This window comes from Carcharodon carcharias, chromosome 31 (genome assembly GCF_017639515.1).
Source record: "Carcharodon carcharias isolate sCarCar2 chromosome 31, sCarCar2.pri, whole genome shotgun sequence".
In the NCBI taxonomy this organism is placed as follows: Eukaryota; Metazoa; Chordata; class Chondrichthyes; order Lamniformes; family Lamnidae; genus Carcharodon; species Carcharodon carcharias.
Genome location: NC_054497.1, coordinates 28,070,578 through 28,098,237, shown reverse-complemented (window position 1 = coordinate 28,098,237; position 27,660 = coordinate 28,070,578). Strand labels below are relative to the sequence as shown.

General features: G+C 47.0%; 1 protein-coding gene across 2 annotated transcripts in view; it reads left to right on the top strand.

Moving 5' to 3' along the window:
• The window catches only part of chadlb (chondroadherin-like b), a 123,340-nt gene that overhangs the window by 19,442 nt on the left and 76,238 nt on the right, over positions 1-27,660 (top strand). The window contains exons 1-4 of one of the 2 annotated variants that reach the window (XM_041177648.1): positions 4,991-5,138; positions 6,894-7,026; positions 9,294-9,306; positions 25,727-25,774. The gene's annotated coding sequence lies outside the window, so the exon portion shown is untranslated. Of the gene's footprint in view, positions 1-4,990; positions 5,139-6,893; positions 7,027-9,293; positions 9,307-25,726; positions 25,775-27,660 lie in introns of those variants that run through there. The other variant, XM_041177649.1, reaches the window with a different exon arrangement.

Genomic DNA, 27,660 nt, shown 5'->3' with positions numbered 1-27,660 from the left:
CGTAGAGAATTTGAGCATGCATGAAGGATTTGATGGGGAGTGCCCTCCTCACCACCAGCCAGGCTAGGTCTTTGTGCTTGTTTGAAGTCTGCTCAGGGAACCATCCGACAGGATGATGGACTTGTGGTCAAAGGTGTTTCTCTGCATAAACTTTTCCACGAGGAACAGGTGGTACGGCACGGTCCAACTACTTGGAGCGTTCCGCGGCAGAGTGGCCAGACCCATCCTTCGCAACACCAGGGACAAGTAGAACCTCAGCACGTAGTGACACTTGGTGTTTGCATACCGAGGGTCTACGCACAGCTTGATGCAGCTGCACACAAAAGTGACTATCAGGTTGAGGGTGATTTTGGGCACGTTTTTCCCTCTATCCATAGCTTTGTATATGGTGTCTCTGCGCAGTTCATCTTTGATCTCCAGGTGAAGTCGAAGATGGCTCAAGGGACTGCTGTAGTGCAGGATCGGGGTAAGGGCCACACCTGCGCCATGTACAGAAACACTGAGAAAGCTTCACTCTTGGTGACTAGGTTCTTACCCGCAATAGAGAGAGAGCATCACTCCCAGATGCCCAGTTTCTGTCTTGCCTTGGTTGTACACTCCTCCCAGTTCTTGGCACATGCCCCAGACTCTCCGAACCATATCCCCAGCACCTTTAGGCCATCTGACCTGACGGTGAAGGGGACAAAGGATCGGTCAGCCCAGTTCCCAAAGAACATGGTCTTGCTCTTGCCACAATTTATCTTGGCACCAGAGGCCAGTCAATCTAGTCGCAGATGTGGATCAGTCTGTGCACCGACAGCGGATCCGAGCAGAAGACGGCGATATCGTCCATGTATTAGGGAGGCTTTGATCTGAGTGCCTCCTCTGCCTTGTATCGTCCCTCCTCTTATACCTGGATCCTTCCTGATGGACTCAGCAAAGGGTTCTATGCAACACACAATCAGAACAGGGGAGAGAGGGCAGCCCTGTCTGACTCTAGATTTAATTGGAAAGCTTTCTGATTCCCACCCATTGATTGAGACTGCACTACTGATAGTGTAGAGCGGTTGGATCCAGTTGCAGATTCCCTCCCCAAACCCCATTTTGGAGAGCACATCCACCATGTAGGTGTGCGATATTCTGTCAAAGGCCTTCTCTTGATCCAGGCTGATGAGGCAGGTATCCACACCCCTGTCCCGTACATCGGCAATCGTCTCCCTGAGCAGCGTGAGGCTGTCAGAGATCTTCCTGCCCGGCACAGCGCAGGTCTGGTCAGGGTGGATCATCAATTCCAGAGCAGACTTGACCTGATTGGTGATGTCCGTCGACAGGATCTTATAGTCCACATTCAACAGCAAAATGGGTTGCCAATTTCTAATTTCCTCCCTCTCCCGCTTGTGTTTGTAGATGAGGGTGATGATGCCTTTCCTCATGGATTCTGACATGCTGCCGGCCAGAAGCATACACTTGTACACTTCCAGTCTGGGCTGAACCAGTCCCACAGAGTCGAATACAACTCAGCCGGCAAGCCATTGCTTCCGGGAGTTTTACTCATCTCAGAGGACTCAAGGGCCTTATTTCATCCAGAGGTAGCAGTTGGTCCAGACTCATCTAAGACCTCCGTGATAGAGGATAGGAAGGACTGGGAGGCCGTGCTGTCTGTGGGCTTCACGTCATATAATCCGGCATAAAAGGATTTGCTGATCCTCAAAATGTCGGACTGAGATGACTTTATTGAGCCGTCTTCTTCCTTCAGGCTGCTGATCACAGAGCTCTCTCTGTGTACCTTTTGGAAGAAGAAACGTGAGCACGTCTCATCCTGCTCCACGGAGCGGACTCTGGAACGGAAGATGATCTTGGAGGCCTCTGAGGCAAAGAGCGAGGCTTGCTGGCTCTTCACCCTTTGGAGTTCCTCCTTGACATCGACCCCCATTGGCTGCAGCCAGAGCAGGTTCTACATGTTTCTCTAGAGCCGGGACGTTTCCCTCTGTTCCTTTCTAGCTTTCTGGACACCTTTGAGGATGAAAAGGCTCTTGATGTTCTCCTTGGTCGCTTCCCACCAGTGTGTCAGAGACTCAAAGGGGGGGTTTCACAGTTCTCCAGCCTTTGTAATCCCTCTTCAGTTCCTCAGTGTTCTCTGGGGTCCACACTTGCACATTCAACTTCCATGTTCCCCTGCCAACCCTCTGGTCTTCCTGTAAGTGACAGCCAGTAGGAGGCAGTGGACAGAGAAGAACACTGGCTTGACGTTGGTGGATCTGACCATGAATGTTTGGGACACAAACAGGAAGCCTATCCTGGAACGGATGGACCCGTCTGGCTCCGACCAGATATATCTCTGCTGTACTCCATCTACAGGGTTGCTGAAGATGTTGTGCAGCTTGCCATCCTTTACTGTTTCCATCGGGAGTCTGGACGTGTCTGCTATCAGCCCTCCTGGATTTTCCAGCTCCATCGATGATGCAATTGAAGTCACTGCCCAGAATGACCAGCCTGGAAGTCGCCAGCAGCAGTGGGAGCTGCTGAAGGACGACCAGCTGCTCGCTGTTTTGAGCCGGGGAATACACATTAATCTGTCTCAGGGAGTGTTTTTGCACATTACGTTTGCTACAAGGAGGCGACCGCCTACCACATCCTTAACTTCGGGTGATAGTGAAGTTGCATCCTCACAGCAGAATAACTAGACCAAAGGAATGGCAATTTTTCCTCCCAACCTGCTCCCAGTTTCCCAGAGTTGGGATGCATTGGCTGCAATGTTGCTCCCAGTTTCCCAGTGTTGGGGTGCATTGGCTGCATTGTTGCTCCCAGTGTTGGGGTGCATTGGCTGCATTGTTGCTCCCAGTTTCCCAGAGTTGGAGTGCATTGGCTGCTCCCAGCTTCCCGGAGTTGGGGTGCATTGGCTGCATTGCTGCTCCCAGTTTCCCGGAGTTGGGATGCATTGGTGCATTGCTGCTCCCAGTTTCCTGGAGTTGGGATGCATTGGTTGCATTGCTGCTCCCAGTTTCCAGGAGTTGGGATGCATTGGTTGCATTGCTGCTCCCAGTTCGCCTTCACAGAGAGTTCACGTTTTCTACATAGATCATGTTGCACTCTGAGGTGCTTCAATACAATTGTGATACACGTAGTTTTCACTGCATACATTCAATGTGAATACCCCCTCATACAACCCGAGTGGGTCTATACAGCTTCCACCCTCTGTGCACTGTGGCAGAAAGGTCTTAGACAGCGACCTTTCCCATTGCGCTTTATGGCAGCTGCCCCAAGCTTTAGTGCGTCCCTCAGCACGTAGTCCTGGACCTTGGAAGTGCCAGTCTGCAGCACTCGGTCAGCTCTTTTTCACTGGAAGACCAACAAGTTTCGGGCAGGCCAAAGAGTGTCTTTCACTGAGTTGATGATCCTCCAGCTGCAGTTGATGTTTGTCTCAGTGTGTGTCCATGGGATCAGCCGTAGAGCAGAGTCCTGTGTCACAGAACTGCTCGGGATGAACCTCGACAGAAACCACTGCATCTCTCTCCAGACCTTCTTTGCAAAGGCACAATCCACAAGGAGGTGAACAACGGTCTCTTCCCCACCACAGCCACCTCGAGGGCAACATGCAGAGGGAGTGAGACTCCTGGCGTGTAGGAAGGATCTGATGGGGAGGACCTTTCTCACCACTACTTGGTGCTTGTTGGAAATATCTGGCGAGGAGGCATTCTGCCAAATGACTTTGATAGTCTGCTCGGGGAACCATCCAACAGGACTCATCATCTCCCTTTCCCACAGGGCCTCTAGAATGATACTTGTGGTCAAAGGTGTTTCTTTGCATTAATTTTTTTCCAGGAGCAACAAACAGTCCAACTACTTGGAGTGTTCCATGGCTACGTGGCCAGACCCATCCTTCACAACACCGGGGACAGGTAAAAAGCCTCAGCACGTAGTGATATCTGCATCTTCAAATCCACAGAAATCGAAAAGGACCTACTTAATGAAATAGGCCCTGCCCATGGACATGCCTTCGTCTGACGACTTCAACGTCACTCTGACAGCATTGCCAAACTCCCCGGCCTGGAGCTCGGGCGTGTGCAGCAGCCATAGCTGGAAAGCTGAGTCTTTGCTGTATTGGCGTCAGGTCCAAACCATAAAGATCCACCAGTAAGCAGCAGAGCTCAACTATAGAGATAAAAACAAAAAAACGGCAGATGCTGGAAATCCAAAACAAAAACAGAATTACCTGGAAAAACCTTCGGGTCAGGCGGACTCGAAACGTCAACTTTTTTCTTCTCCACTGATGCTGCCAGACCTGCTGGGTTTTTCCCAGGTAATTCTGTTTGTGTTAGCAGAGCTCAACTGTTGCCTTTCCTTGTGTTCTTTGGCACTCACTCTGAATCCAGCAGCAAGATCCACTGAAAACAGTTGGAACTTGGAAAATTACCACTTGACATCAGCCAAAAGAAAAGGTGGATGCTCCTAACTGAGCACAGTCTGCCTGTGGTACAGGGCTACAACAAATCAGCAATTAAGCATTAACATGGAAAAAGCAGTAATTAAGGTGGTCTCAATCTGCAGTTTACATTTGAAGGAATATTTGAAAAGGGAGATGGAACAGGATGGCAATTGTCGGTAGCCCTCCCCCTACCTAAGAGGGAGCCTCCTCCACCTCCCCGTTCCAAAAATTACATTGGACACTTACGGATCCAATGACTGTGAGTGCATTAAACTAAAATGGTTGCCTTCGTCTTGTGTCTGCCAGGGCTAACCTCTTTTACATCAAAGTGACTACGCATTGACCGTGTACCTCGACCCAGTCTTTTTATATGAAATGTTTTCTGATGCTAGGCGCTTGAAGTGATGTATAATCTGTGCTCAAAATAAATGAGGATATTTTCCTCGTGTCAATTTAAGGCTTCACAGTCATTTGTTACCTTATTTGCATACCCGCTCCCGTTAGCCAATTGGATAACGATTACTCTCGGCGTGATATCAAGCCGCTGATTGGCTTAGTAAATGGCAATCACAATGAACCCCGCCTTTTCACCTTGCTTATTGGTTGTCCCTAGTGTCACTCAATCCCGTTTCTGACGTGTGATTGATGAATTGTTCTGGGGGCGTGTCTGCCGATTGCCTGCGGCCTCCCACTGATGGGCGTGTCTGAAAGCCGGAGATGAGAAAGGGGGAAGGTGAGTGGGGGGGAGGGTAAAGCAGGAGGTCCATGGTGACACCATCAGCTGTTTATTCAGGGTGAGGGGGAGCAGGGAGTTAAGGGCCCCATGATGTAGGGAACCTTCTCCTCTGTAGGACTCAGGAGATGAGATCCTTGTCTCTCACCAGCTCTGCCCTGTTTGGGGCCACCTTGTCCTGCAGGAGAGGGGGCAGAGGGTCAGTGACTGTGTTGCACTGTGTTTGGGTGATGTGCCTGCCATGGTTGAATAGTTGAAGCTACATGGAGACAGGTTCAGGTGGGTGGAGCTGTTTGAGGCCGTTAGTCCTGAGTTCCAGGGGGTGCTGCTGTGTGAGTGATGAGGGTGGGCTGCCATGTGACCTTCACCACCCACGATGGATCATTAGATTTCTTGTGGCACTGCTGCCCAGACCCAGACCCCGATCCTGCACCATCATCATCTTCTACTTTAGCTGGAGGCCGAAAATGGACCGTGTTTGCAGGGACACAATGCTCTTGATAAAGGGAGAAAAATGTACCTATTATCGCCCTCATACTGATGGCCATCTTTGTGTACGGCTGCATCAAGCTGTGCTTAGACCCTCGGTACGCAGACACCAAGTGTCTGACGTTCTACCTGTCCCCGGTGTTGCGAAGGATGGGTCTGGTCACGCTGCCGCAGAATGTTCCAAGTAGTTGGACCGTGCCGTACCACCTGTCCCTCGTGGAAAAATTTATGCAGAGAAACACCTTTGACCACAAGTCCATCAGGCAGTGGTCGGCACATAACATCCTAGAGGCCCTGCGGGAAAAGGAGAGGGTGGATCCTGTTGGATCCCTGAGCAGGCTGTCAAAGTCATTTGGCAGAATGCCTTATCACCAGAACTTTCCAACAAGCACCAAGATGTAGCTTGGCTGGTGGTGAGAAAGGCCCTCCCTGTCAGATCCTTCCAACACGCCAGGAGTCTCTCTCCCTCTGCATGTTGCCATTGAGGTGAGTACACCCTGCCCCATGGGTACACCCTGCCCCTTGGATACACCCTGCCCCTTGGGTACACCCTGCCCCTTGGGTACACCCTGCCCCTTGGGTACACCCTGCCCCATGGGTACACCCTGCCCCATGGGTACACCCTGTTCATGGGTACACCCTGCCCCATGGGCACACCTTGTTCATGGGTACACCCTGTTATTGTTACACCCTGCCCCATGGGCACACCCTGTTCGTGGGTGCATCCTGTTCATGGGTACACCCTGACCTATGGGCACACCTTGCCATATTGGTATATTCTGCCGTTTGAATACCCCAGCCATTTAAGTCAATGGAGAACATAACCGGGTAGTTGTTAAACGGGCAGGTGTTAATCGGGCAGTCAATTCACTGTTGCCTGCTCCACGCTTTCGCCAAGATTTTTTTTAACCATTTCTTTGGAACAAAGCTCCCTGAAAATTCCCTGTGTACAGGGCTCAGGGAACACTCTCCAAATCAATTTATGATCTGGTGCCCAACTGGGACAGGATGTGACATGTTAAAGTGATAAGGACAGCGGGTGAAGGGGGGGGTGGTTACATTGCGCTGCCCAGCAACAGGAGGTGGCGATGGATATTGTTTGGGGTTGACTCTGGAGTTCCTGTTAGACAAACTTTATTGAACCAATCAATACCTTTAATATTCAACCTCATACAGGTTAAAGTTAACAAGAGGCCAAGGTCTGTTCCCATTGGTGGTCAATAAAAGACTTTGAAAGTAAATGAAATATTTGCTTTTTTCCAAAAGGAATCACAGTGAACTTTCAAATCACTGGTGATAAAGGAAGATTGGAATTACTGGATGGTGTTACGGTGTTACGGCCAGGAGCAAAACAGGCAAACTGCATAGCTTCCTCCTACCACCTGTCCATAAGCAGAAGGTGTTTTGAATTATTTTTTAAAATATGTGGTGGCGTATTTCCCCAGTCTCTCGGTTTTTGGGATCTAGTTTACTAAAATTCTGCAACAAACTCATGTTAGGATTAACTCAGAGGGTTAATTAATTTTACATTCAGAAAAATCCTGGAAAAGGAGCATTCACAACGTCCCACTCCACACACACATACACACACACACACACACACACACACACACACACATACATACACACACATGCGCGCACATACACACACACATATATACACATACACACACACACACACACACACATTCACGCACAGACAGACATATACACATACATACATACACACAGACACATACACACACACATATATACACACAGATACACAGACACACATGCACATACATGCATGCACACACACACATACACATTCACACACACACATACACACAGACACATGCGCACACACATATACAGATACACAGACACACACATACATATATATACACACACATATATACATACACACACACAGAAACACATACACAGACACATGCATGCACACACACACAGACACATACACATGCACACACATATATACACATACACACATTCATATTCACACACAAACATATATACGCACACATACACACGTATATACATACACAGACATATGCACACACACATACATGCACACACACATGTACACACACATACAGAATCAATAAAGCGGCGGAGGATAGAGAAAAAGAGTCTTAGAGTACAAGAACCACCAAAATGAATATTAGTTCACGTGAGTTCCAGGGTACAAAATCAGAATCCAATGAGGAATTGTTTAATGTTTGGGTTCAGCTGACTGAAGACCAGGGTTGTAGTATTTGCTTTTCAGTTGGTGCTTTCACCACGAGAGGAAATAGGTACGCAGAGACTGAGTTGGTTCTGAGGGCGATGGTACAAAATCATCCAGCAGAGTCAGGCTTGATGAGCAGGCGGTTGCTTTGCCTGGTGGGACCTGCTTCTTGGTGGCTCATTAGTTGGATGTTAAAACAGCAGAACTGACAAGTTCTCAGTACTCAAAGGCATGTAGGGATTTCAAAATGGTCACTTGGGTTGTGTGGCCTTCTCCACAATTACTTCAAAAGGGATGTTTATCCAGCGTTGGCTTTGATTTCAGGTCTGATAATGTCCCAATCATATAAACATTCAAAATAGGAACAGGAGTAGACCATTCAGCCCCTCGAGCCTGCTCCATCATTCAATAAGATAATGGCTGATCTGTTTACGTTTCAAACCCACATTCCCATCTACCCCCAATAACCTTTGATTCCCTTGGCCTAATAAGAATCTATCTCTACCTAAAAATATTCAACAACCTCGCTTCCACCACCTTCTGAAGCAGAGAGTTCCAAAGTCACACAACCCTCTGAGAGAACAAATTTCTCCTCATCTCTGTCCTAAAAAGGTGACCCCTAATTTTAAAGCAGTGTCCCCTAGTTCTGGACTCACCTGCAAAATGAAACATCCTTGGCAAGTCTATTCAGTTCAATTAAATCACCCCACACTCTTCTAAGCTCACAGAGTGCAGAAGAGGTCCTTCGGCCCATCGAGTCTGCGCCGACACGTGAGAAACACAGTGGAAACAAGCCTAGTCTATCCAACCTTTCCTCATAAGAAAACCTGCTCATTCCAGGTATCAATCTCCAGGTAAACCTCACTAATGGTTGAATGAGTTACCACCTATGTTGACGGTCCGATGTTTGGGAAGCCATTGTTCAGGCAGAACCACTGTCTCTGTTAGCAAGGTGAGATTATCAGATGCAAATCACAGCCCTGTGGATCCCTTTGGAATGGGTCTGGACTGTCCCAGGTGTGATATGAGTCTGTTAGCACCTCCCTAGTCATAACAATGTTGGATGTGCAAGCCTCCTGGTCTTCTGTGATTACAAGGGATCTGTACAATGATGTGTGGGATTCCAGAAGCTGAGAAAATAATTTATTTGTTCTTGAAATTCCTGGTTGTGGTTCTCAAAGGGTCAACCATGTAGTCAGGTGATTTGTAGCAGCCATCTTTTGGTCTAGCAGGAAATCCATTTTTAAAGAAATATCAATAAGGGTTAAGTTTGAGCATACGGTGTTGAATTTCCTTTTCATGTCGTAGGAACCCAACAATGGAAAAAAGACTTAAGGTCCATCCAGTTCGCATTCTGTGGAGGTTGCATGATACAAGGTTAATGGAATTGTTGACTAATCAAAGTGATCAAACCCTTATCAATTTGTCTCCAACAGACCCAGACATGAGGTGAGCAAAGCCCCCAGTGATGGAGAGCTGAGGCGACCATCGGCCTCTCATAAGCTGCAATACTGCCTTCTTCCAACAGATGTCCTCATCTTGCAATGCTGCCAAAATTCAAACCAATCAGTAAGAAATATGAGCTCAAATCCTGGAGCATTCACCATGCGACCCCCTGCCTCCATTCAAGGGTAAAGACCACAAGGCAGCCGTGTAGACTAGGCTGCTCTCCTCCTGAGAACTTGGCAGTGTTATATGGAATGTCAGTGTCCCTGAGGCCTTATATGAGCATGTGAACATATGAACAAGGAGCAAAGAGTAGGCCACTTGGCCCCTTGAGCTTGCTCCGCCATTTAATAAGACCCATGGCTGATCTGAATGTAACCTCATCCCCACCTTCCTGCCTACCTCGAATAACCTTTCACCCCCTTGTTTATCAAGGATCTATCTAGCTCTGCCAGGGGAGAAAAAGCCACAACGCTGAACATTCCTCCTGGATCTCAATGGCAGGATTGTCCCAGAGCTGGGCACTCAGCCCAAACCTCGCCAACCCAAAATCATCCCAGGTATTAACACCTTTCAAAACACTCAAGACAGGGCTGTCATCTGACCCATGGATCCACTGCCGTGGTCTATAACAGCTTCAACACTTAAAAAAAAAAGTTCCTCAGAACCACAGCATTGAATGTTGCACCCAGCAAGGCCCAAAGCCCTATGTGGAGCAGAGGTTTCAGCAGGTGACCTTTGGCCTCTGACCCACGCTGCCACTACACTCCCATCGATTGGCTAAGACCCCATCCTTGTGTCACACTGCTTTTGGAAAGCCAACAGATTCTTCATTTTCCGATTGATGCTTCTGTCTGTCAAACGGTCTCTGTTTCCCCAATCTCCCATATTGTTAACTAATAAATGAAAAACCTTCAAGAAAATAAAAAGGAAATATTTTTTATTGATGCCCCTGACCCTTTCTCCAGGGTTGCTCACAGCAGTGTTCTGGAAATTAATGTTCAGTTCCTGGAGACTTTGTGCTTCCTGCTCATTATTATGATTTCTGCGTCCAGCCAGAGCTCCCCCGCCTGTTTATTGGTTTCAGACAACAGCAGGGAGCCCAGTGTTGTGAGTGTCCAGCTCCACTTAAAGCTAAAATAAAACACAAAGTGCTGAAAAACTCAGCAGGCTTGGCAGCATCTGTGGAGAGAGAAACAGTGTTAATGTTTCGAGTCCAATATGACTCTTTGGAACCTTAAAGCTAGTCTGATCCCCTTAAAGGGGACATATATTGTAGCTGGAATAACTGCTGACGTCATTGGGAATAGTGCTGTACACCCCCCAACAATGGCTGACCATGGGCAGAGTGCATTCACCAGGTTTTCAGATGCTGCACTGGAGGCTGTGGTTGAGGATGCGGAACAGAGGAGAGGTGGCCTATATCCTCAGGAGAGACGTATTCAGGAGGCAAAGGGAACAGATGGCCACAAAGACAAAGTCATCACCCCAAGGACCTGTACACTGTGCAGCAAGAAGCTTAAAGATCTCACATGATGAGAGAGAGGTAGAGAGATAGGGAGGGAATTCCAGATGTGAGAAATGGATGTTATTTTTTATATTTTGGGGGAATATTGTGTTATTCTGTGAAAAGACTGTGTGTGCATGTGTGTGTGTGTGCATCTATATGATTTAATTAAGCTGGGCAGAGATTAATAGGAGACAGGTAGGGGGTTTTAAAACATGGAAAGGATAGAAGTGTTAGGTTTGAGGTACAAGTGAATAGGTTAGAGCTGACATTTGCATTTTTAGATAAATGGAGAGTTTGTTTGAATATCAAAGGGGAGTCAGAGGTGCCTCAGAAACTTATTTGCATCTTGCAGGTGTTCCATAGGTAAATAGAAGAGGGAATATATTTTATATTCCAAAAGCAAAGATAATATGGAAACATGGAAGATATTATATTTGGAAGGATTTGAGCTTCAAAAAGGTATGAAACTATGGAACCTGAGATGATAGGGAAAAAATGTATTTTAAGAGCTACTGTGGCGAGCTTAGGGTAGCTCTTTTGAGCTGTACCTGTGGAGATGGAGCTGTTTGAGCTGTGGGGCTGTTAAGCTGGAGCTGTGAGATGCAGCAGCTAGGACTATAGCTGGAGCTGTGGCTGAGAGAGGATGCAGTTTGAGTCAACCATCCAGTCGAGCCTGAAATGTCTTGGGCTGCAAAAAGCAGTTTTATCCTGAAGTTTGGTTTTCCACAGCAGAGTGGTAGAGAGTTACAGGTTATGTGGTATGTCTTTATTGAAGCTACAGCAGTTTGCCTTGGGTAATATTACTGGATTTCTTCTGTTAAACATCTATGAGGGAGTGTTGCCTGGAAGGTATTTACTTGTGGGTCTGACCAAGTAGAGAGACTTGGAAGACTAAGTTTAACTGTGTAATTGTAAACTTTTGTGTTTATGTTTTCTTTTATTCTTGTTAATAAAACTTTTACTGCTAATTTTTAAAATCCAAAAAGTGCTACAGGACTTCTTACTGCTGAGGTCAGTATATCCCCTCCTCATTTTCAGAATACAAAAAAAAGGGGTATGGTCTGTAAGCTAAGTTTCCCTCTGGGATTTGGTTTGCACAGCAATTAACACCGGCTATGGTCATAGCACCTAGGGCCCGGATACCTGAAAATCTCTGAGAGTCATTAGCCTGTGGAATTCTCTTCCCTAGAAAGCAGTGCAGGCAGAGTCATTGAATATTCTAAAGGCTGAGTTAGATAGGTTCTTGACTAACATGGGAATTAAAGAACATAGAGGGTAGACAGGAAAGTAGAGGCCACTATCAGCACTGAATCTCGGCCATGCCCTGAGCTCTGTATAGCTGCAGAACTGGCTTTCAGCCTCTGCACCACTGCTCACTGTGTTTCTGGTGGACTACCATTCTGATCAAATTCCCCTTTGAATTACTCACTCTCTCCGAGGGTGACTTTTGAATAGGGTCCTGAGTCTTGCTGCCACTCTTTCTTCCAGTCATTTTCAGTCCCAGGCTTTTTTGGCTTCTCCCATGATGTCGTGCTTGAGATCACTGCCACTATGTTGAACACATTATGCACATCTGCTTCGCTGTCACCATGTTATGTTATTGGCTCTTAACAAACATAATGATTGGTAAACTAAATGAAGAGTTGTTTATTAAAGAATAACAGGATTTCAGGAGAGCAGTGGAGACTAGGTCATTGAATATTTTTAAATCTAATTTGGACAGACTCTTGATTGACAAGGGAGTCAAAGGGTGTAGGGGGTAGATAGGAGCGTAGAGGTGAGGCCACAATCAGATCAGCCATGACTTTATCAAATGGCGGAGCAGGCTTGAGGGGCCGAATAGCCTACTCCTGCTCCTAATTCATATGTTGGACATATGTATGTTTGTATATTGTCAGGTTGGAACTAGTCGAGCACCACAAGGTCAGTGCTGGGGCCCCAACTATTTATAATCGAGATTCATGACTTAGACCAGTGCTTCTCAACTGTTTTCCAACGTGACCTCATTTTAACACTCAAAAATTTATGTGACCCTAGTTGCTGAGACAAAACAGCAATGAAGCAGTAACATTCAGTATATAATTATTAAAGTTTGTGCACTATAGGTCAACGTATAAATATGAAAATATGTGTTACTTTGTAAACGTGTTATTTCTGAGCTAAATGGCCTATAGTCTCCGGAATTCAAAAGGATGAGAGGTGATCTCATTGAAACATACAAAATTCTGAAGAGGTTTGACAGGCTAGACACTCCGAGCTGGTTTCCTCTTGGTGGGAACACGAGAACATGGGGCCTCAGTCTCAGGATAAGGGATCAGCCATTTAGGACTGAGGAGAAATATCTTCACCCCAACGGATGCAAATCTTTGGAATTCTCTACTCCAGAGGGCTTTGGGGGCTCTGTCATTGAATTCAAGGCTGGGATAGAATGATTTTTGACCTCTTAGGGAAACAAGGATATGGGGAGAAGGCAGGAAAGTGGAGTCAATGCAGAAGATCAGCCATGATCATATTGAATGTCTCAAGGGGCCAAATGGTGTACTGCTCCTTTTTCTTATTTCTTATGTTCTGAATATCTGTAGCTTGGAGTATTCAGTTACCAATCCACCTCTCCTTTGAGCCAGGTCCTGTTATTGCCGTAATATCATAGCCCCATGTGGTGACTTGTGCTTATTGTTCATCAACTTTATTTACCATGTGACGTGCACTTACACACAGATGCTCCAAACCCATCTTAGACTGCTTTGCACTTATACTCAGTTCGATCCCTCCTATTTCTGAACTATTCTTCAGTACAGAAAAGTCACAGACCTGAAACATTGGGCAGAATAATATGGGGGAGGGGGGGGCAATACCACGCCCCCCAGAAACTGCGTGGGTATGGAGGCCACCAGCTCAACACGGTCCGACCTGCAGCTATAAAGTGCTGTGAGCATCAGGAACAAGGGCTGAGTGGGACTTTGGCCTCTCGTTGGGGAGGAGGTCCTGCTCTCTGGAGGCACCGGCCAATCCGATTGGCCAGTAGCTCCATCAGTCCCGGCAGCTGCCAGGACTGCTGGTGAAGACAAGACCTCCCCGGAGCAGGTAAGTCCAGGGTCTTGGACTGGGAGCGTTTGGGAAGGTTAGGGAGAGGGGCAGTGGTGGGAGAGGTGGTGGGTGTAAGGCAGGGAAGGAATGGGGATGGGGTTCAGTCTAATGGGGGCTACCGCGATCGGCAAAGATCAGGCCCTGAAGTGCGGCACCCACCTCTCTTCCTGCCCAGTTTAAAAATCGGCCTTCCCGCTCCCACCCTGCTGCCCACGTCAGACGGGTAACATATCATCAGGGTCAATGGGCTTAGTAACAAGTTGAATTGACCCTTATTTGTTTGTTTAAATATGGTGGGCGGACTGTGGATTTCGACGCCCACGCACCCCCCTGTATTGTGGGGTGAGCTCGGGGGTGGGAGGGAAATTGATGGATATGACCCCCCCCCCCCCCGCCAACCCTGCAGAAAACACACCCGCCGGAGACACATAAAATTCAGCCCATTAACTCTGTTTCTCTCTCTCCACAGACGCTGCTAGACTGCTGAGTATTTCCAGCATTCTTTGTTTACATTTCAGGTTAGTTCCAGCATCCACTGTGTTTAGCTCCTCCTCTCTAAAGTTTCATCCTGGCGACCAACCCCCAGTCAAATTAGTTTAAACCTTCCCCAAGTCACCAGTGAACCTTCCTGCGAGGTTATTGGTTCCAGTTCTATTGAGGCACCGGCTGCCCAACTTGAACAGGTCCTTTCTGCCCCAGAACAGGTTCCATTACCCCAGGAATCTGAATTCCTCCCTCCCACACTAATTTGCTATTCATTAGCATGTTTAATCCTACAATTCCTCTGCTCAATGTCACATGGAACTGAGAGTTTTTAAAATTTCTTCCTGTGAACCGGGCATCGCTCAAAAGTCCAGCATTTGCGAACATCCCCAACTGCCCTTAAGAAAGTGGTGGGGGGACGTGTAGAAACAATAATTTGGGAGAAAGTTAACAGTCACTTGGACAAATGGAGGATTAATTAAGGAAAGCCGGCATGGATTTGTTAAGGGCAAATCATATTTAACTAACTTGTTTGAGTTTTTTGAGAGGGTTGATGTTAATGCTGTTGATGTGGGGTGCATGGACTTCCAGGGAGCATTTGGTAAAGTGCCACACGACAGACTTTTCCGCAAAGGTGGAGCTTGTGGAATAAAAGGGGCAGTAGCAACATGGCTGGGTGACAGGAAATAGAGAGTCGTGGTTAATGGTTGTTTTTCAGACTGGAGGAATGTTTGTAGTGGAGTTCACCAGGGGTCAGTGGTAGGACCTTTGCTTTTCCTGATGGATATTAATGACCTAGGCCTTGGTGTACAGGGCACAATTTCAAAATTTATGGGTGATACAAAACTTGGAAATGCTGTGAACTGTGAGGAGGATGGGGTAGAACCTCAAACGAATATTGTGTGTGCTTTTTTGTGTGTGTGTGTGTGTGTTGTGAGGGGGGTGGTGGTGTGAGAGTGTGTGTGTCTGTGGGGTGGGGGTGGTAAATGAAAAAGAAAGGACACAGAAACAGCAGGGTAACAATACAGGTAATGACAACCAGAGTGTGGCAGGAAGGGACAGAGCATGCACACGTAGGGCCAGGATTTTACAGACCCACCGCGGCGTCTCTGCCTCTGGCAGATGCAGCGAGCAATTTAAATCCCCATTCAGTTTAGCAAGATCGCAATATCTTGCCAGGCGGGAGAGTCCGTAAAATCCTGGCCCAGGAGCGCACCAGCAGGTAAGGCCAGAGTTTGCAAGAATGGTAAAAAGACAGAATTTAAGGCTCTGTATCTGAATACGTGCAGCATTCGTAACAAAATGGATGAATTCATTGCATAAATAGAAATAAATATGTATGACCTGATAGCCATTTCAGGGACATGGTTGCAAGGTGACTAAGACCAGGAAATAAGTACTCAAGGGTATTTGACATTTTGGAAGGACAAGAAGCTAGGTAAAGGTGTTGGGGTAGTTCTGGTAATTAAGGATAACATTAGCTCAATAGATAGATGACATTAGAAGATCCAGATGTATAATCAATCTGGGTAGATATAAGAAATAGCACTTGTAAAACGTCATCTGTGGGAGTAGTTTATAGGCTTCCTAACAGTAGCCAGACTGTAGGACAAAGTACACAGGTAGAATAATGGGGGCTTATCACAAAGATACTGCTATAATTGTGGGTGATTTTAATCTTCATATGGATTGGACAAATCAGATTTGCAAATAATTTTCACTGCAGGAGTTCCTCAGGATAGTGTTCTAGGCTCAACCATCTTCAGCTGCTTCATGAATGACCTTCCTTCCATCATAAGATCAGAAGCGGGGACATTCGCTGATGATTGCACAATGTTCATCACCATTCACAACTCCTCAAACTGAAACAGTCCATGCCCAAATGCAGCAAGACCTGGACAATATCCAGGCTTGGGCTGACAAGTGGCAAGTAACATTCATTCCACACAAGTTTCAAGCAATGACCAACTCCAACAAGAGAGAATCTAACCATCTCCCCTTGACATTCAATGGCATTACCATTGCTGAATCCCCCGCTATAACATCCTGGGGGTTACCATTGACCAGAAATTGAACTAGACTAGCCATATAAATACTGTGGCTACAAGAGCAGGTCAGAGGCTGGGAATTCTGCAGTGAGTAACTCACCTCCTGCCTCCCCAAAGCCTGTCCACCATCTGCAAGGCACAAGTCAGGAGTGCGATGGAATACTCCCCACTTGCCTGAATGAGTGCGGCCCCAACAACACATGAGGCTTGACACCTTCCAGAACAAAGCAGCTTGTATGATTGGCCCACCACCTTCAACATTCACTCCCACCACTACCGATGCACAGTGGCAGCAGTGTGTACCATCTACAAGATGCACTGCAGAAACTCACCAAGGCCTCTTTAACAGCACCTTCCAAACCCACAACCACTACCATCTAGAAGGACAAGGGCAGCAGATAGATGTGAACACCACCACCTGGAAGCTCCCCTTCAAGTCACTCACCATCCTGACTTGGAAATATATCGCCGTTCCTTCACTGTTGCTGGGTCAAAGTCCTGGAACTCCCTCCCTAACAGCATTGTGGGTGTTCCTACACCACATGGACTGCAGTGGTTCAGGAAGGCAGCTCACCACCACCTTCTCAAGGGCAATTAGGGATGGGCAATAAATGCTGGTCTAGCCAGCGAAGCCCACTTCCTGTGAACAAATTTTTAAAAAGCGGTCGGATTTCCCAGGTGTCTGCACCAGGCTTACAGCTTTTCCTGATTTATATTAATGATATCGACTTGGGTGTGCAGGACACAATTTCAAAATTTTCAGATGACCTAAAACTTGGATGTATTGTGAACTGTGAGGCAGCTAGTGATCGACTTCAAGGTGGAATGGACCGACATGTGGCAGATTAAATTCAATGCAGAGAAGTGACCTATTTTGGTAGGAAGAAGAGGGAGAGGCAATATAAAATAAAGGATACAGTTCTAAAGCAGGTGAAGGAGCAGAGACGCTGGGGAGAGTATGTGCAGAAATCAGTGACTGTGTAAGGTCAGGTTGAGAAAGTGGTTAAAAAGACACATGGGATCCTGGGCTTTAGACAGAGTTATAGAGTGCAAAAGCAAACAAGTATGGTGAAAAAAAAACACTGGTTCGGCCTCAGTGTATTGCGCCCGAATCTGGGAACCGCATTTAGGAAGGATATGAAGGCATTAGAGACAGTACAGAAAAGATTTATGGGAATGGTTTTAGGAATGGGAGACTTCAGTTACATGAATAGATTGGAAAAGCTGGACTGTTCTCTTTAGAGAAGAGAAGGTTAAAGTAGAGATTTGATAGAGGTGTTCAAAATCATGAGAGATCTAGACAGAGTAGACAGACACTGTTGCCATTGGCAGAAGATTGAGAACCAGAGGACATTGATTATAAGGTGAATGGCAAGAAATCCAATGGTGACTTGAGGAAAATCTTTTTTATGCAGCAAGTAGTTAAGATCTGAAATATACTGCCCGAGAGCGAGGGGTGAGGGATGCACTAAAGCTTGGGGCAGCCGCCACAAAGATGCAATGGGGAGAGGTCGCTGTTTGAGACCTTTCAGCCACAGTGCACCGAGGGGCTGGGAATTGTATAGACCCCTCGGGCCGTATGACCCACATTGAATGTATGCAGTGAATATTACATTTATCACAATTGTATTGAAGCACCTCTGAGTGTAACATGATCTATGTAGACAACTTAAATACCATTGCACTGTCTGACTGTCTGTAATGAGCATGTTGAAATGTCTGTAATGTTCATTGATTGTATTGAAGCGCCGCAGAGTGCGACATGATCTATGTAGAAAACTTGAATCTGATTGCACTTTTTGCCATTTGGTGGACATTTTGAAATGTTTTGTAATGTTCTTTCAGGTATTTTACGAATGAAGAGTATCTTTGCAAAAGGTGTGGTGGAACCCGTTACAAAAATGGCTTTCAAAAGGGAATTGGATAAGTGCCTGAAGAGAGATATTTTGCCGGGGAATTGGATAAGCGCCTGAAGAGAGATGTTTTGCCGGGGAAAGGATTGGGACTAACTGAGTTGCTCTTGCAGAGAGTCAGCCTGGCAGAGAGTCGGCCTGGAAACAACGGGCCGAATGGCCTCTTGTACTGTAACCATTCTGTGATTTGGTTTAATGAGTCTGCCACACTGAAGTGACAGCCTTCCTCATAGAGGCAGTGCGGGGGTGGGGAGAGCTGAATTGAACATGTATTCAGAAAGGAAAAGCTTTCAGGAGTGTCGGGAAAGAGCAGGGGAGTGGGACGAATGGAATTTCTCTTTCAAAGAGCTGGCACGATGTGTCAAGTTTTTAAAAAATTATTTCATTTAATGTGGGTGTCACTGGCCAGGCCAGCATTTATTGCCCATCCCTAATTGCCCTTGAGAAGGTGGTGGTGAGCTACCTTCTTAAGCCACTGCAGCCCCTGTGGTGTAGGTGCACCCACAGTGCTGTTAGGGCCTCCTGTGTTGTATGATGGTAAGATGGCATTAGCTGGGGCATAAGCAAGTTGAGACCTTTCAAAGCTTCTCCCTTGGAATTTGAGCTCTAATTGATTTGATTCCATTGCTTTTCCTGGCAGATTATTCCAAACCTTTAGCAAGCAGGAAAGTTTGGGTAAAGAAGACATTGGCCGGAATTTTCTCATCCCGATGGTATGTTCATGGTGGGTAGGGCATCCTGCCGACTAGTGGCGCAAACATCATTTGCATCACTAGCATGTCATGAATGCTCATTAAAACAGCTGCTCACCGGAATCTTACCAGGCCCCCCGATCTTCCAGCCGGATATCATGTCGGTATTAAACCCGTTTGAAAAGGGTGGCGTGCACAAGTCAGACCTCAGTTCACTGGTAACTTTGAGGTGAGTGGAACATATCCACCCCAGCGCTGTGCCAGTCTTGTTGCGATGACCGCCAGTCTGCTGGGGCTGTATAGTTGGTCTGCTCCTCTTTGCTTTCATTGACCTGAGGAACATCACTGTGCAGACCTCCACTTTCAGAGACTAGCATTTCAACCAGGGATGGGCTGTGAGGCGAGGGTGGGATTGATGAACAAGAGGGGGCAGCAGGGAGGGAAGGCTGTGGAATGGCAGTCAGGGGGAAGGGCGGACACGAGGGGGGCCTTTCTGGGGTTGCCCTCTAACCTCTTGTTGCCGCCAGGGTGAGCAGGAGTCCGCTTAGAAAGGAAGGAGGAAGACTTCGCGGTGAAAGCCACTGGAAGCCAATGGCTTCATTAGCACTTAAAGGGCTACTCAGAACTCAGTGGCTTCACATCACAGTCACTGCATCTCGAGTGTAACACATAGAATGTAGAATTTGGGAATGCAGGCAATAGTGAGGGCGACACAGCTGTATCATATATGGCATTCCATCAATGAAGGTCTGTCATCTGTTCACCAGATGTGACACTCCTAATGGACCAAAGGGTATCCACTCATTGACCATGAGCAACTGATTGGTCTTTAATACGCCACATCAGCGATCAGAGCACAGAGCTTGGTTGGGTCACTCATCTCATTTAAACTTTAGTATCCCATGCAGGGATCAAGATGTTACATATCTGCGATGCCAGTTTGGTCACCTCGATGTGTGCGTTAGTGTCTCAGGGACAAGGCAGCATCAGCCACCATTCAAGTAAGGCAGGAAAAACTATGGACTCTCACAGTCTCCAAACGTGTCATCTTCAGCTTCACTTTCTTACCCCTTGAATAACTAATGTCTTCAATGTTTCCTTTCAGAGAGAAGACAAAAGCACATATGGATCCAGGGCTCAATGCTGCTGTTGTCAGGGTCCTAATGCAACGGAGGAGGTGAAGGAGGGAGAGGTGACTCTGCGCACAGCTCCAGCAGGAGGGACATGGTCAAGCGGAGCCAGAGCATGAACAGGAAGGTCAGGAGGAGAGATCAGACAATGGGGGTGAATCATCAAACCTAGGGTTTTTCATCTAAGAGTCTCCTATTTACAAATGAGCGAGCAGCAATGCTGGGCACGGCTGCACTTGTCCCGATCTCTGGTATATCACATATGCCATGTTCTTCATGAGGACCTGATGCCACGTGGAGTTGGAGGGTTTCCCCTGCCAGTTGCTCTGAAGGTGGCCATTGCATTCAATTTCTTGGCTTCTGGTTCTTTCCAAGGATCAACAGGGGACCTGTGCAGCATCTCTCAGTTCGCAATATATTGATGCATAAAGGAGGTCATAGGTGCCCTTTACGGGAAGGCCCATCTTTGCCTGGTTTGCTCTGGAAGAAGAGAGCCAGGCTGCGAGATTCACTGGCTTCGCCGCCATCTCAGGCTTCCCCAGAATGCGGCTATACGGGCTCCATGGCAGCAGCCACTAATGTTTATAAACTACAAGGGCTACCATTCCATCAATGTACAACTGGTGTGTGATCACCGGAGGCACATACTGCACATGCCCACGGTACCCTGGGAGTTGCCATGACTCCTACATCCTGAGTCACTCCCAGGTGCCTGAGATTTTTGAGGGGCCATGATCTCTGCAGGGATGGCTGCTTGGGGATAAGGGGCACCCACTGAAATGTTGGTTGGTGACATCAGTGCGTCACCCTCAGAGTCGTTTCGAGGAGAGGTTACAACGCTGCTCACAGCTCCACACAGTCCCATATAGATCAGGCCACAGGGCTTCTGAAGATATCTTTCAGATGCTTGGATTGCTCAGGTGGCTCTCTCCAATACACTCCCGACAGGGTTCCCAGCATCGCCGCAGTGTGTTGCACCCTTCACAATCTGGCAATGCAAAGAGGTGACTCCCTGCCAGAGGGTGAACTGGAGGAGGATGAGAGCTCATCGGAGGATGAAGATCCAGAGGCCCAGGAACTTCAGGAGGCTGCTGAAGGTCAGTATGAGCACGATCACGCCATGGAGGAAGGAAGATTTGGGAGACGTGCCCATGATATGTTAGTCGCTGACGGGTTCCAGGAAGAGTAAAGTCAAATGAGGGAATGTGGCCACATCTCTCCGAGCCCTCAATGCCATCTTCTTTCAACTCAGGGGGATGTCCACCCACCTGCAGTGAGAATGAGTCCCACATTCACACTTGCCTCATGATCTTTGCTTTGGTCCATGGGGTCCTGTGTGTGAGCTCACTCTGGGAACTGAGAGCCCACTGAGGAACAAGGTCGCTGCGAGAAAAGACTTGAAGTCTTCACCACCATCTAATGATTCATCACACATTTCCAAGATTTAAACACATCTCCCTGACATCACACAAGGGGCACAGATACTAGCTCAACTGAGGTTGACATCACAGGAATGTGAATCTCACAGTGGGACACTATCGCTGAGTGGGAGGAAGGCTAAACCTTGAAATAAGAGGATTCCAAAGTACAAAATCACAACGCCTTCAGCTGACAGGAGCATTCACATAACCATCAAATGTATTAACAAAAATGCAATTTATTTACATGTCTAGCACGCCCATGACCCAAAGGTGACATCAATTTTTCTCAACTTTCCTAACTCTACCGCTACACCTGAGTGCAGCCCTGACATCTGCAGCAGGGGTGGAGGTAGCCTGCTGAATGCTACGTCCTGATGTCTGAGGTGACCTTGGTGGACGTCCTCTGGTGGCTCAAGGCCTGGGGGGTCCTGGCCTGATAGGGCTCACCTGCTCAGGGGCAGAAGTGCCCCTGACAGTCTGAGAAGCTGGAGTGGAAGTGGTCCCAGGCAAAGGGGCTGTGAGCAGCTGCACACCCTTGGAGTGTCCTGAGTGGAGGCTCCTGGGGTGTCCGGCTGATGCTCATCCCCTTTGTGGGTGCCTGAATGCCCTGCCCTGACTCCTGCAGGAGATGGTGCAGCTGGAGAGAGGTCGAGGTGCTGCGGCCTCATGTCGCCTACATCTTGATGGTGCCCACCAGGGTGTGTGGCCATGGAGCGCAGCGCCGAGTGCAAATCCAGCAAAACTGCTGGACCAAGGCCTCCACGGTAGTTTCCAGCCTTCCCATGGTGACCTCGAGGCACTCGCATGTCAGAGCCACGGAATCAGGCAGAACGCGAATAGACTCCTCCATCGTTTACTCTAGTCTGCTGAGTCACTGCTGATGTTCCAATGCCTGTTGTTGTTGTATCTCCAGCATTGATTTGGCGGCTGCTTCCAGAGGCTCATCTGCCTCGGACTGAGCATGTGGCTGGTCTCCAGCAGCCCTCTGAGTGCTGGATTCCTGGGCTGTCCCTGCCTCTGACTGCTGCGGGGACGTGTCAGTGAGGGGTTCCCCAGAAAGTAAGCCTGAGCCTAATCTCCATCTGTGCCCCCCCCCGATGTGTGTGTGTCTCTGAGCTGGTGGAGGGTGCGTGTGAGCACCAGGATGGTTCCTCTGAACCTTCCACCTCGGGTGAAGTCTGGGGGTTCATGCTGCTGCTGGTCTGGCTTGGGGCCTCGATCTACTGGTGCCTAGAAAGTAGAAAATAGAGTTTCAGCTAATGAGTATGAGCTGGATAAGACTGCACATGACTCACTGTGAATGTCCGCATTTGATGAGGTGATGGAGCTGTGATATGTACTGGGCTGGTGGGAGAGGCTGATCTCCCCTTCCCCACCGGAGCAACTCCTGTCCTCCCCAGCCAGCTCGATTGCAGCCTCCTCAAACTCAGTGAGGGTGAAGATGTCAGTCGTCCCTCCTCCGGTCTGGGCTCTCTCACGCCTGTTGTGTGTCAGCTTGGCCTGTATGAAGAAGTAAGGAAGGCAGGTGTGAGAAGGGATGGGGCAGAGGTTGGGTAAGGTGCATGTTCCCTGTGTGTGGTGAGCCCTCCGCAGAAGGGCTAGAGGATGGAGTGTGAGCAACATGATAGATGGGATGATGGTGATGAGAAAGTCTCGGTGAGAGAATGAGTGTTGATATGTGACCCCCGCTAATGGTTGCGTGAGATCCCTGAAGAGAGTAGCCGTTTGAGTGCATGATGCCATGATGAGAGTTTGATATTAGAGGGTGTTGAAGGATGACTTGACCTGGCAGAGAGGATGAGATCACTCATCCTCTTCCTGCACTGGGTGGCCTTCGGGCATGGGTGCCAGCGCTGACCTGCTCTGTGACAGTCTCCCAGGCCAGAGAGGTGAGGCTGCTGTACTTTCTACAGCCACCCCTGGGATGGAGCATTTGCCTGTGAGCCTGCACCCGTCTGATCAAGGCCTGGAGGGCCTGGTGTGTGAAGCAGGCTGCTGCCGCCTTCTTCAGGCTCTTGACCTTCCTGGTCTGGCTGCCAGGCATCTCTAGTGGGCTGGAGGGAGTAAGATTGTGAGTTGGAGTGGCCTTTAAACATGGCACCTGGACCTGCGAACCCACCAGCTAAGGGCGGCCGCACAAATCAACTCCCGACCCGCCGGGTGACTCAGACCGACACGCACCTTTGCATAATTAATGAGGCTCCAAGCGCAGAATTAGGCGCAAGTTGCCGCCATTACAGACAGCGGGCTGGGCACTGCAGAAACCACCCACCATTGCACTTAGTTCTATTATGGGAAAATTCCGCCCATCATTTCAAAATTTGTAAATGACATGAAACTCAGTGTAGTAAAGTGAGGAAGATGGTAAGAGATTTCAGGAGGTCATAGACTAGTAAAATGGACTGATACATGGCAGCTGAAATTTAAGGGAGTGATGTGTGACTTGATACATTTTTTAGGAAGGATCAGGAGAAGTAATATGAACCAGATGGTACCAATCTTAAAGTAGGGAAGGAGGAGGCAGGAACAGAGAGGCCTGGGAGCTTTAATTGGAGAAGACAGAAGTTGACAAAGCTTTTGAAAAAAGATATGGGATCCTTGGATTTACAAATTGAGCAATAAAGTACAAAAATCAAAGAAGTTATGCCAAACATTTATTTAAACACTAGTTTTGCCCCAGTTGGAGTGTTGTATCCAATTCTAGGCACCACATTTTAACAAGGACATCAAAGCTTTGGAGAGGGTGTGTTGTAATATGGGTTCTTTAGATATCCCAGTGGCGAGATCTTGAGACTTGTATGTTTAAACATGAACACTTTATTGGTGGTCTAATTTCTTTGCGTGCCTTTTCTATGTGCTATTTTGCTTGGCTGCACATCTGGTTGAGTTTACCCTCCTCCTGTTTTGATTTGCCAACATGGAATTGAGGGTCATAATGCACTCCTGATACCTTTGTGTCATCTTTGAAATTTGTTAGTTCAGATCTCAAACAGCTTGGTTCATTGGAGACTTAAGTTTATCGTGCGTTGTCAGAGGTATTTACTCAGCTTGAGTTGTCAGAGGTATATACTCAGCTTGAATCTTGTGCTTGAAATCTTCCGGTTCAGCTCTGATGCAAACATTTTCCTGTAGAACAGCTTCATTTACATTTTCCATCTTTTGGGTTACCTCAGATAGCTTGCCTTCTTACGGATCCATCTGCTCGCTCCCTGCTGCCATCTTTGTCCCTCGCTTTGGTCTTTTGTTGCTTTTGGCCCTTCATTGGGAATTGCCCTCTCTCTGGGGACTGTTGTTGCCCCTGGTGCTTAATTGGGAGTTGCCCTCTCTCTGGGGTCTCTTGTTGCCCCTGGTGCTTTATTAGGAGTTGCCCTCTTGTTGACCTTGGCATTTTATTGGGGTGTGCTAGACTTTCTCCTCGGGTCTGCGTTCTCCACAACTTGAAGTTTAAAATATCTGTCAAAGCCTTTCAATATCTCACCAAATGTTGTTCAGTATTGATTTATACATTGGTTGCGGAGTACTTCACCAGCAAATGAACTGAACAAAAATAAAAACATATCATCTGTGCTCATTCTGATTTATTCTCATTTAATCCCACTCTTAGATCTGGTTTAGCCCTGTCCATAGCAGAAATGCATCCAGCTCTTCTAATTTTCTGAGCATGGCTGATTTTTGTTTCCTTGTAGTTACAGCTTTAATTGTCATTACCCCTTTAAGACAGTGTGTGCAGTAACTATTTTTTTTCTCTTCAAGCTGTCTGCAGCTGTTGGTTCTGTCACTGTGATTCTCCTGTGATTTATGATTTTGATGGGTTTCCTGGTGATAGTGGGCCTTCTGGTTTTTAAACTTTTTGAACTTTTAAAAATGGGGACCCAACAGAAATGGGATTCCTTTTCCAGACTCCGCAGGCTTTTTTTTTCCTGCTTTGAACTTTGGGGTCTATCTGCAGCCTGCCAGATTTTTGGCAGTAATTTTCCCGCACTTTTTTGAGCTGGAGAGGACCCTAGTAATTGTGGGGCTTTTTTTTTAACTTTCAAGGTAGGGGCATTTATTTTCTAGGCAATTCTTTCCTTGTTTATTCTACTCTGCAGGAACTTTTTGTTCTGTCTCTTTTTTAACAGGTTTTTTTAAACTTGCAGCTTTTCTATGGATATGCTCAACCAAGGGATTGCCACCTATTCTATGATGTAAGTACAGTTTCTTTCTATAATTTTTGCTCACTGTCTTGTGAACTATCTAGTATTCTTCACACTATGTCACTCAGGGTCTTGCAGTTTTTTGTAGTTTTGTGCACTGCCTTGTGATCTAACTAAATGTCATAACTCAGCGTCACTTAGGGTCTTGCAAGTTTTTTGTAGTTGTGTTCACCTGTCTCTATGACCTGACCAGGTTTTGTTTTTACTCTGCGTCACTCAGGATTCTCGCAATGGACTTCCACTCTCTCTGGTGGATTCCTCAACTTCTAAGTCAGTAGCAAAGATTCTTCAACTGTTTCCTCACGTCTTAGCTGCATGTCTCTCTAGTTCAGCTTCAGTTGCTTTTAGTTTTTCATACTTAGGGATACTGTTACGGGTTCATCATTTAAAATGCTGCCACCTTTCAGGTTACCGCTGATGTGATATGTTTTAGGAGATCCCATTGCTGCCACCATGTTGTAATATGGGTTCTTTAGATGTCTCAATAATGAGGTCTTGAGACTTGTATGTTTAAACATGTGCCCTTTATTGGTAGTTTTTAACTATTAACAATCCCATGCAGGTAGGCTGCTTCTAGTGTTCTCTCAAGTCAGGTCTCTCTCGACTGCTCTCTCAGTCTATTACCATGTGACTCTATACATCATTCTCCAGTGCCACGTTAACCCTTGCTCAGCCGAGCACCTTTACATTATAATGGCATGAGGGCACATACAATATCATACAACAGGGCAAAGAGGAGCTTTACTGGAATGGCATCAAGCATGGGGGATTTCAGTATTGTGGAGAGTAGAGAAACTGGGATTGTTTCCCTTAGAACAGAGAAGGGGAGATTTTCACAAAGGTGCTCAAAATCATGAGAGGTTTCGAGGGGTAAATAGGGAGAAGCTCTTTCTACAGGCAGGAGTGTCACTAACCAGAGAACAGATTTAAGGAAAAGAAGCTGTGGAAAATTATTTGCCATAGTGATTTATAATTTTGAAGGCTCTGCCTGAGGGGGCAGTGCTAGTAGATTCAGTAGTAACTTTTAGTGGGGGAATTGGATAAATATTTGAAGGGGAAAAAATTGCAGGTCTTCATGGGGAAAGAGCAGGAGAGTGAAACTAATCGGACAGTCTTTCAAAGAGCTGGCATGGGCATGCTGGACTGAATGGCTACCTTCTCTGTTGTACCATTTCAATGAAAATATTGACATGGACAAAATGGGTCAATCCACAGAAAACCATCGGTTAAACTGTCTAAAGACCTCTATTACTTTAGGGTGATAGTTGCATTACTTTGCTTAAACTAAACATTTGGCATTCTTCATTGGCCACATTCATTAACCTCAAACCCTAGGGAATAACTTTATTTCCCCACTGGCCTGCTCTATAGACATCAGTGTGTTTAGGTGGTGAATCATTGAGACCAGGAAAAATTACCGCATCCAAACCCTCAACCACGCTATGATGGGTCTCAGCACTCCTAGTTTACTGAGGGGGAAATCATCCACCAGGGTTTTACTCCTGATCACTACGCAGCTAGACCAGGTCTATATCCATCTTGGATATAAACCTGTAAATGCCTTGGCTCACATGGACATTTGGATGAGCTACTGAAACTAACCCTGCAAGAAGTCAAAACTTTGAATCAATGCTGAGACAAGGAGGTTCCTTTAAATGTTTGGGCACCTTAATTTCGTGCTCAATCGTTTTGTCCTGCAGCATTTGGGGAAAGAATTGTGGATGACTTATTGGGCATTTGTAGCATTTGTGTCCTGTCACTCGATGGTATTGAAATGTAATAAGCAGAATATGTCAAATGCATTTCTTTCCTTGCCAGCTAGATTCGATGGAATGATTCATTATCGCTTATTTTCAATTTTATAAGCAACTTATTTT